Source organism: Lynx canadensis, chromosome A1 (genome assembly GCF_007474595.2).
Source record: "Lynx canadensis isolate LIC74 chromosome A1, mLynCan4.pri.v2, whole genome shotgun sequence".
NCBI classification, from domain to species: domain Eukaryota; kingdom Metazoa; phylum Chordata; class Mammalia; order Carnivora; family Felidae; genus Lynx; species Lynx canadensis.
This window is the reverse complement of record NC_044303.2, coordinates 220,736,085-220,747,394: the sequence shown is the minus strand read 5'-3', so window position 1 is coordinate 220,747,394 and position 11,310 is coordinate 220,736,085. Positions and strand designations below refer to the sequence as shown.

The following is an 11,310-nucleotide window of genomic DNA, read 5'->3' as shown; positions in this document are numbered from 1 at the left end:
AGAGGCTTTCTTAATTTGATTGCCTAAGGTCAGAGGCTAAAAAATAAGAACCAGAATATAATATAGTTGTTGTAAAGGTATTTTCTCCTTGAGATAGGGAAGGAGAAAATAAAGGAACTAAATAAAATACATGAAAATTAGTATCTGAATTTTCATCAGAGCTTAAGTGAGTTGAACAACCATTGTACAAAACTACTTCACTTGTCCTACATTCATACAGAAAAACAATTCTATATGAGCAAAGCATTAAGATTACTAATTTAAATATTTTTTATAAAAATATGGTAAAGTTTATATTGTTAAACAGTTATCTTGTTACAAAGAATATACTGAAGGAGAATTTTATTTGTTCTTAAAGATTGATAGTCACATTATGAACATTATTTTACTCTAAAGTAGTAATTCCCCCAAAGGCTATTGAGGTTAATAGGCCTACTTATCCCCATTTGGATTCCTTAGTATTTGGACTTGTTTTCTATTGTCCTTAGGTCTCCTCCCTGGCTATTAGTTGACCAGCTGTCCCTTCTTGGTATCATCCATAACTTTGAGCCTCATGCCTCGTTCCCTGAAACTTCCAGTTTGTTGTATCTGACTTACTGTGGGCGGAAAAACCAAACAAAGAGCTTGGTATAACCACAACTAAAGTAAAGTGACTTTTGAGGAGACATTTGAGAAACAGCACGGAGATTGTGTGAGCTTAAGAATGTGACTGTTTCAGGACTGATATTGGCTGCTCAGGGGCCTAATTCTGGAGAAAGAGGTGAGAAGGAGCTTGCTTTAAGGCTCTTGACCACGTTCCGGATGGTAAACATCACAACATTATTTATTTCTATTTATCAGTTAACCTATTTGAAATTATCAGTGTCTTTACTATGGCAAATACAAAAGGAAGCTGTACAGCATGTTCTAGAACTTGTTCTTGTGAAGCTGCCCTTCCTAACTGACATCTTATTATGTATTTTATATTACTTGTGAATAAATAGTACCATTGTTTACAAAAAAGTAATAGTGCTACACAGTTTTAAGAAATTCACTTAAAGAGAAAATAGCTTATTTTCAGCCAGTTTAAAAAAAATCAGTTGTTTTTGTGAATAACAATTTTTTGTTCACGTTTATTTCTTTCTTCTGATACATTTTTAAACCTCAGATTCAATATAAATCCTTAGGAAAGATGTATGCTTGAACATAAGGAACCAGATCATCTTGTGTTACTTATAATGTATTTTACTCCTTTTACTTTCGATTAAGTAACAGAATACATATATCAGAAAATATCTGTAATTTTAACATGTTGGGAAAAGTTAAGCTATACAGTAAGTCTTTACATTTTCCCACATTTAACAAATGCCAAATAAAATATTGTTGAAATTTTTCTCAGTAATAGATTATAAGTGGCATGTTTGTGGACTGTCTACTTCTTGGCATTTGGGTTTCGTTCACTTTTTGTTGCCTCACACTCTTTTCAGGATTCAGTTCTATAAATGTCTGATAATTCCATATATGAAAAAGACTTAAAATATGTATGCTCTGTCTGTTTATGAACATTGAAATTATCCTGTAATTTTTCCTGCTTAAAAGTGCTAACGTAAATATGAAAGTTGCAACTACGTAGAAACAATTTTATTCAAGTAGATTATACTTCTATACAAAATATTGCCTCACATATGTTTTTTTCTACATCTTTTGACTCTAAGAAATTAACCTATGACTGAGATATGATTGCATTTCTTCATGTGATTTTGACAAAGGCTGTATTTTGGGGCCATACTCTTCCCACCAGCTAGAATTTGGTCTCCTTCCTTCCCATTGTATTCAGCACAATCCTAACACAACCAGCTGAAAGGAGCTGGATGACCAATGCTATTTTTGGTGCACATTTAGAGTGTATTCTTGAATAGGTAAAGTGGTTCTAAGATTGCAGATAAATTTTGCTAACTAAGAACCAAGAGAGAATTACTGAAAAGCATGCTGCATCGTGACATTGTGCAGTGCGGGCCACTGTTGAGATTTCCCTTATTCTAATCCTTCTACCATTACACCCAGATGTTATGTTTTCTTCTAATCATTTTACTGTTTTAATCAGTCTCCTTATCGTATGCTCTTTATTCTGCACTTGGTCCATTCTGCCTTTCCATCTAACGTTATCCTAGGGTAATGTAATTCATGTTCCACCCACAGACTGATGAATCTTCATAGATGTTTAGATCCTTGAAAACAGGGATGATTTCCTACCAGTCTTTCCATCTATCTGTCTTACTTTGACAGAATATACTACTTGCTCAGTAATGGTCATTAAACAAAAGGAATTGAAATCTAACTCACAAACTCTTTTCTTTCCCTCCACTTCAGACTTATACATTGAACTGTCTGTTGTGCACAAACTGTAAATGTTCACCTGACATTTCAGTCTCCATTTACTCAAATCACCTTGTCCTGTCCCACCTTTCAAATCACACTCTAAGTTTATTATGCTTGCATTTCTTCTGTCAGTTAAATTTAACATCATCTACCCAATCCTCTTTCATCCTTTACCTACTTTCTGCACCTGATAAAACATTGACTCCTAGAAATTTTAATCTCCATATCTCAATTCTATCCCCTTTTCTACTCACTGCTCTATCATAAATCAGACCTGACATATTTCATATGAAATTATTTCTAAACAATGTTCCAGCCTTTAGTCCTATGCCATCTCAAAATTTCCCAGCACAAAACCATAACATATTGAGTATCAATCTCGCAGTGTTGTTCCTACTTTTAAAAATGTTTAAATAACTGACAGAAACAATTTGAATATTGTAGGGTGAATTGACTTTGTTCTCCAGGACCTGGTTAGTAGAAAAATGTTAAGTGTTGGCTCTGGGGTCAGGCTGCCTGGGTTTTCAGTTCATCTCTTCTGCCATTAGTTTTGTGATGTTGTACAATTTATGTGACTATTCTAAAACTTGTTTTCCCCATCTGTAAAACTGTTGTAATAGGATCCTCTCATATAGTTGTTTTGAGGATTTAATGAATGATCTATGTCAAGTGCTCAGAAGAGCTTCAACCACAGGAAAGCACTAAATGAATGTTAGCTCTTGTCATTTTCACTCTTTGATTAGGTGGCTTTCTTGGCCTTTGTAACTTTTATTCATCTTTAACAGCTCAGATATGTATGAGTTTCACAAAGACTAGAAACATTTGTATTCTATTATAATACATGTAACATCATATTTTAAAAATCTCCTTAAGCCTCTGTCAATCCCATTGGAGGCACAGGGAATAAATCTACTTAATCTCCATGTCTCTTACACCCAGAAGAATGTTAGTAAATTGCGCTTTTTTTTTTTTTTTTTCCCTTTTGCTTGGTGCTTCCTAAACAGACTATTTCCTAGTCTTCAACAGTTTCAAGATAAAAATAGAGCCTGGAAAGAATCACAAACATTTTGAAATTCTTTTCTCACTCTTAGAAAGTTCCATCCTCTTTCAAGTCATTTTGAAACAGGAGATATTACCTTTTCCTCTGAAAAATAGTTCTTTTAGATATTTTCTGGTGTCAGCCACTTTATCCATCTGTATCATTATCTGGTGGCATTTTCAGTCACCACACTTACCCGAAACAGCAACTGTTTTGCTGAAAACAATATTGCTGCAAATAAATTATGGAATCCACACTGCAGTTTTTAATATTTGGTGCAGATAGTACTGATATTTCTCCCTAGAATAGTAACACTTAATCTCCTTGCCTTTTCAAGTAAATGACAGTGATATGAGATGACTGATGATATTCTTGCTGTCTTTGATATGTTACTATAATTAACTATTAACTAATTAGCAACAGATTTGATACCTATATCAAAGTTTTTGATATATTGTTTCTATTGAAACCATTGCTGATACTACTGCAGATGCTTTGAACTAATGAAGTTATAGAAATTCTAGAAAATTTCTTTTCACTGCTGTCTCCATGTGTGTGTATGTGTGTGTAACTGTGAACCACATGCCATCTTGCACATTATGAACCACTGAGGGCTGGGGAGAAAATAAAATGAGAGACATGAAGCGATGATGTAAAATGTTTATAATTTGGGGAGCCTGAGTGGCTCAATCAGTTAAGAATCTGACTCTGGATTTCAGCTCAGGTCATTTTCTCATAGTTCCTGAGTTCGAGCCCTGCAATGGGCTCTGGGCTGACAGCCCGGATCCTGCTTGAGATTGTCTGTCTCCCTCTTTCTCTCTCTGCCCCTCCCTGGCGCTCTCTCTCTCTCTCTCTCTCTCTCTCTCTCTCAAAACAAATAAATAAACATTTTTAAAATGGTATTTAAAAATAAAATAAAATAAAATATTTATATTTACAGCATTGTCTATGTTCCTTAAGCCATATTGAAATTCTTTACTACAAGTCTCCACAGTTCTTTATGCAAACAGAGCATCCTTGGCTCAGCCACCTTTTTCACTCAGGTTGATAATGTATCTCAGGATAAAGAAAACCTTTGCTCAGATAAGAAGCACTAATAACTAATAAATCGCAGGTAATTAAAACTACCATACTTGGATCCCAAGCTCAATATTTAGCTATAAATAGAATACGAGAAATTAATGACTTAGTGTACTAATTTTAGTCACAAACTATGGTCTTTATCATTTATGGAACACAAAGAAGTAAAGAACAGGGGCACTTGGGTGGCTCAGTCGGTTTAGTGTCCAACTTCGGCTCAGGTCATGATCTCAGGGTTCGTGGGTTCGAGCCCCAAGTCGTGTTTTGTACTGACAGCTCAGAGCCTGGAGTCTGCTTCGGATTGTGTGTCTCCTTCTCTCTCTGCCCCTCCCCCGCTTGCACTCTGTCTCTGTCTCTCAAAAATAAATAAACATAAAAAAAATTTAAAAAAAGAAGTAAAGAACAAATCTGTACTGAATTCACTTATATTTTGGAAGAAAGCAAAGGGGTAAAATGTGGAAATAACAACTTAACATTGCCTATGATAAGAATCGAAACAATGAAAGCAGTAAATAATATAGAAATTGAGAGGAGGAACATTTCTGAGTGGTATTAGGTAGTGCGATATGTTGCATTCATAAATTTAGGAAAATAAAGCAAAATACAGTTGTGTTGAGCCTATAAACTAATGCTCTTTTATTCTGAGCAGTCCAATGCATTGTGAAAAATGACTCCAATTATTATAAATCAGAAACATCCATATTTGGACTGAGGAAGAAAATACTTGTACTTTCAAAGAAATATACATATTTTTAGTTAACAATCATATTATTCTAAATATTTTGTGGAAAAGTTCAGAACAAGTTAAAATTCACAAATTGTTTTCTGGTATAACAATTTTCAGATATATTCAAATACATTTTAATAGGAAGTGTTTCCAACTCATTCTAACTCAATAAGCTTTTCATTTGCAAAGAAATTTGAGTGCTTTCAGCCTTGACTTAAACTGTAGATAAAATAGTTTTGTGCAACATAGAATAAAGGGCTTTTAAGAGATTTGGAAAATTTACAGATAGAAAATAGCTCATGCAAAGCAGTGTGATGAGATAAGTTGTAAAGAATTCAGAACCATACAGGTTAATTTTCCTTTAAAATACAAATTGAATATGGAACTATGAGAAAAACAACTTGGGAGAATAAAAGTAGATCACAAAATATTTTAAAAAGTATTTTCAAATATTCCCCATGTAATGTTTTCAGTAAGATAAGTTAAAAGAATCTGCCTAAACATGCACTTTGTTTTAATGTTTGTTAGTCATAATCAAATGATCAGCTCTTATGGTATAAATGTTTCTTAAATAATTACAGTTGATTCTGAAAATTGTGCTATTGACTGCAACTTACATAGGTATTCCCCACAAGACTTGACTATTTTCAAAATACATACATGCAAAAACTAAGTGAAGATAGATTAAATACATTAGAAAGCAATATGCTAAGATGGTTTATTATGGGTTAGTAATATGGCATAGTGGCAACTCATTCTACCTGGTTCTGTTGACTATTTCTTCTTTTCTAAAGCCCCATCACCTCCTTAAAACATGCCCCTCCAATATATATAATATACTCAAATACTTTAATATTAGGGGAAACATACCCTCCACCAGATGTACCATTTAGCTATGTTCAAGCAACTGTACTTTACCTACTGCCATTGTCCACAAATATCTTCAAAGAGTAAGCCACACATTTTTTCCTTATTCCAGTTCAAATATACTTCTTCCATATACTCTCCTCCTAAATTTAAGTGTAAAAATAATTTCAAAAATAAGTCACTTACACAAAATGGTTGATAAATTCATTTACTACTATTGGCCACAATTTTATTCAAAGATGCTCTCATCTGCACTTATCCCTAAGTGATGGTATTCCTTGTTTTACTTGAACTCTCTTCCATTTTCTACTGTACTCTCTCACAGAAATCTCATCCACTTTTACATCTTCAAAGGTCATCTTTGTAATATGATTTGTAAATCAGTGTTTCTTGACACTGTAATATGACTTGTAAATCAGATTTTTCGCATATAACCAATTTATAATGGGCATATACATTTTAGATATCTCCACAGGCATCTTGAAATAAAACCTAGTAAACCTGAATTCTCATCTCTTCATCTGGAAAAGTATTTGAGGCATCATTCGTATTCCAACACGTAGCACAGAATCTGACACATTTTTACTTAACAATTATTAGCTGTAACACTTTATTCTAATTAATAATTGGGCATTTTACTATTAATCAATTAAATGTCTCTGTAGACAAATATTGCATTATAAACTTACTTATGTGTGTACATCTTATGTTACCTGCTCTTGCCACAAAAGGAAAAAACAAACAATACACAAAGGAAGAAACTTCCACAGGTGATGAGTGAGTTTATAGCATTGATGGTAATGATGGTTTCATAGATGTATATTTAGCTCAGACACATCAACTAGTATATGTTAAATATCTACAGGTTTTGTATGTCCGTCGTGCCTCAATAAATCATCCTTTTAAAAAGTTGTCTTCAGCTTCATCTTACTTTACCCAATTATGGGAAGTATACTTTGAATACTTTTTTTAAAAAATTAAATTTGATGGCATCTTGTCAGTGAGGGTTAGTTGCCCTTCTAGGGAAGTCTATGAAATATAACCAAATCTGTAGTTGTGAACATTAATGGGAATACACTCCAGAGTAAACTTTTGATTCCCATATATATTACTTCATTGATTTTGGGGAAAAGTTTTAATTTAAATGTTTTATCTATCACCAACCATACTTTGTTCTGCTGTTGCTCAACATAAGTTCTTTAATATTGGATTATTAAAGTTTTATGGACTATTTATAACATAGTATTTCTCTGGTAGACATTGTTGGCCAAAGCATGATACAATATTAGATTTTTCTATGACATGTAAACATGGTGGCATAATGTGTCTCCTATTTACATTTTGGCAAGTCATTTAAAAAGAGAAAAATTATGGTAATGTAATTAGGATAAATAATAAGCCAATGCTACTAGCTTCATGGCTATATAAAGAGAAGTGAATGAAGCATTTTCAATTAAGCTCATCATATTGGTGCTACTTAGACCTGTTTTTCCTCTGGCTATAGACATCAGCTTTATTTGTCTATTTAACTGATTTTATACAGATTTTTAAAAAATACTCATATCACCTTCCTAACATACCAATTAATGAATTAAGTATCAAATCACGTGGATGAAAATAGGTTTTTCTATGCAAATTTTGTGACACACTTCTCTATAATTTTATTATATATGGCCATACACCATATGTTAGAAAATAGATCCAAAATAACATGAAAGGAAGAAGTAGAGAGCAGAAAATAAAATACACATATCTCTAATTTATTCATAAAGTTTAGGAAAGCATTTTTAAAAATCCTGGAAAAATATGTGCTACTCTTTAGTCGGAAATTGGTCAGTGTGACATGTCAGTCTTGTCAGAAAATGCAAGTGAAATTTTCACTATCAACTGTAATATAGCTTTAATTTAGAAGACTTGAGTGGTGAGGTAGAGAAGGTTAACATGGGCCCAGTCCTCTCTCCAGCACTGAGGAAGGCATAAAGGAGTGTGCCTGTGTTAAGAGGAAATCTAACATTTTCACTAAGCTTGAATTCAAGTACAAGTAAAGAAAGAATAAAACAATCATGATCTACAAAATATCAGTGTAAAATTTCACTTGTGAACTGTTTAAGGATTTAACAATTTAGTTTTATTTTGATTTTTGTTTTGGATTTTGCAATCAGAAAAATGGTTTGACTGAATTAAATAGCAGGTCCCATTTACAAATTTCAAGATAATTAAGACACCTCTTTGAAAACTGATTTGTACCATCCTACAGATTTGTTATTCATGGTTACTATTGCATATTTACATAAGGCTTACTTATGTAATTTCTGCTAGGACTCATGTGAATTGTATCCATTCTAAACTTTCTTAATGATCTGTACACAGAAGTTACTTAGCAGGCACTAACAACATTCCTTTTTGCCTTGAATTCTGAAAATATTCAGTATTGAACTATTTTTCTGGAAATGTAGTAGTTAATGAACTCATAATTATTTTAGAAGCCTTTCTTTAAAAAAAAGTCTGTAGTTGACTTAGTTTTTTTACTATGAACTATTTGTTATGCTCTACTGTTTGCATTTGATCATTAACATGTTGAGTACACTTTGAGATAGATATTTTATTTATCTAAAGACAAGGTATATGTAAATATGAAAGAATTGCAAAAGTGGATTTGAGATAGCCATGGATTTTTTATGCAATAAATATTGGTGAACATATGAAGTAAATCAAGTGATTGATTGGTACTATACATTTTATCTATTGGAAATTGACTCTAAATTTTGTTCCAATGTTAAATAACTCAGTCACTCAGCTCCTTCTAAAAGAAAATCAAACAAGCAAATAAACACAAAGAAAATAAAAATATACAAATATTAATGACCAAAATATCTGAACCAGAAAACTGTTTTGGCATTTCCACAAACATTATTACCTCCTTTACGCCTCGGACACATAGAAATAGTAGATTACAAAATAATGGTTAAAAGAGAAGCAAAATAAAAGGAATAAAATCTTGCTTTACAAATTAAAACATAAATTATAGATATAGAAGTGAGGTTGATTAGTTATTGATTAGAAACTGGTTGAAAATTGCTGAGCCTATAGACTTATTTGTGAACTTAGAACAGCTGTTCAAAAGCTAAGTTACATTCTCATCATTTTATTGACTTTGATTTTTGAGAAATTCTTACTTTTTTTTCCCAAAGTGAACCCTACCCTTATATTTTATTAAGATAACAAACATCATAAATTAACCTAGCTGCTTACTTGAATTACAAAAGAAGCATGACTCAATATGAAAGTAAGAAACTATCTACAAATCACTGTCAGTAACAAATTGCAATATACCATGCATACAGGAGTCATACAGAGCAACAAACTCTCAAAGAAAACAAAAATATCTTATACCTTGCAAATCCAATTTTTCTTTAAAATCATTCATGAAAAGGATTCTCTCAAGTAAGAATTGACACCTCAAGTAATCAAGCATCAGAAAGCTACGTTATAGCTATTTACTATACAAAAACATCTTTTCTCCTCTTTTCCTTCTAAATGTCTGTCCCAGAATCACACAGACTCTTTTGCTTCTCTGACACTCCCCATTCCACCATTTCTTCAGGTCGTGAAAACTGAATTTGCTGAAGAACATAAATCTGTTGATATCATGTTGTAAAAATCACACATTTTGGGAGCACCTGGGTGACTCAATCGTTAAGCATCTGACTTTGGCTCAGGTCATGATCTCACGGTTGGTGAGTTTGAGCCTATGTCAGGTGAGCATGACTCCCACTTCAGGTGAGCTTGACTTGTGCTTCAGGTGAGCTGATGCCCCAATTCTGGTGAGCTCCAGCCCCACTTAAGGTAAAAACATGAGCCCTGGGTGAGCCCCACTTTGTTCTCTCTCTCTCCCTCTCCCTCTCTCTGCCCCTCGTTCACTTTTGCCCCTCCCCTAAAAAAAACAAAAACAAAAACAAACAACAAACAAAAAAAAACCCCACAATATATTTAGTTGCTGACCATCTGCGGTTATTAGGCCAGCTGGTAACTGGTTGGTAAATGCCTCCTCTATAAGTTCGTCACTTAGTCCTTCTATAGCTGTGACTGTTCCCCCAATTCTTTTCTTTCCTTTCATAGCCTCTCTGAATTTCTGAATGTATAATTTTAGCGGTTCTACATAACTGTTGAAGCCTAAGGTAGACAGGGAAAAGACAATATCTTCTCGACTGCCTTCCATTTTTCTTGATGGCATCTTTCACTTGCTTCACCTATAATAAAGCTAATGAACTCACACATTCTTGAACACATTCTTGGGCATCTTTTCCAATCTTTCCCATTTGAGGTATGGCACTTTTCATCATCCTAGGTACATTTCCAATTGGAAAATATATGTTTCTCTTTGAAACTTTACTTTGAACCATTTATGTCTTCTTGATCATTCATGCTGTCTTCAGTATCATCATGAGGTAGTGTAACATGACTTCCTCCAATGTAGTGTATAGAATGGATAGTTGAGAAGCATCTATCACTCTATCACATTTATCACAGTAACACTGTCACCATCCATCCCCAGTGCAGCTCTGGTTGGCTCCAATTACCAATCGGCTATTTGGTTGGACAAGAAATGGCTGCTAAGGAACCAGTCCCAGTGTAGAGCTGCCAAGTCTTTTTTTTTTTTTTTTTTTTTTTTTTAGTACACTATTTTTTTGAGTAGTGAGAAGAGTAGTTTAAAAATATGAAGAACGATTCCAGATCGATGAACAATTTGATATCTCATTGAAGATAAATTATTTAAAACAAAATAAATGAATAAGTAAGTTTATAATAAATAAACAAAAAATAAATAAAAAGCAGTAATACTTCACTTCTGGAGTGCCAAGTGGCTGTACCATGTTAACTCCCACCAGCAACGTGTGAGAGTTCTTCTTGTTCAAATCATTGCCAGCATTAGGTGTTGTCAGTGTTCTTGATTTTGGCCATTCTAAGAGTTGTGTAGTGGTATTTTATTGTTTAACTTTCATTTTTCTGATGATGTATGGGACAGGACTTTTTTTATATGCTTATTTTCCATCTGTATACCTTCTTTGATGAGGTGTCACTTAAGATCTTTGCCCTATTTTTTAATCATATTGTTTATTTGCTTAAGTTTGAATGTTAAGAATTCTATATGTTTTTGGATAATAGTCTTTCATTAGATGTGCATCTTGGAAATATTTTCTCCCATTCTGTGACTTGCCTTCTTATTCTTAGGACATTG

The 11,310-nt window shown here is 33.3% G+C and overlaps 1 pseudogene; it reads right to left on the bottom strand.

Annotated features, from left to right (window-relative positions):
* Positions 1-9,604: 9,604 nt before the first annotated feature.
* Positions 9,605-10,945, bottom strand: LOC115524497 (annotated as a pseudogene).
* Positions 10,946-11,310: the final 365 nt, after the last annotated feature.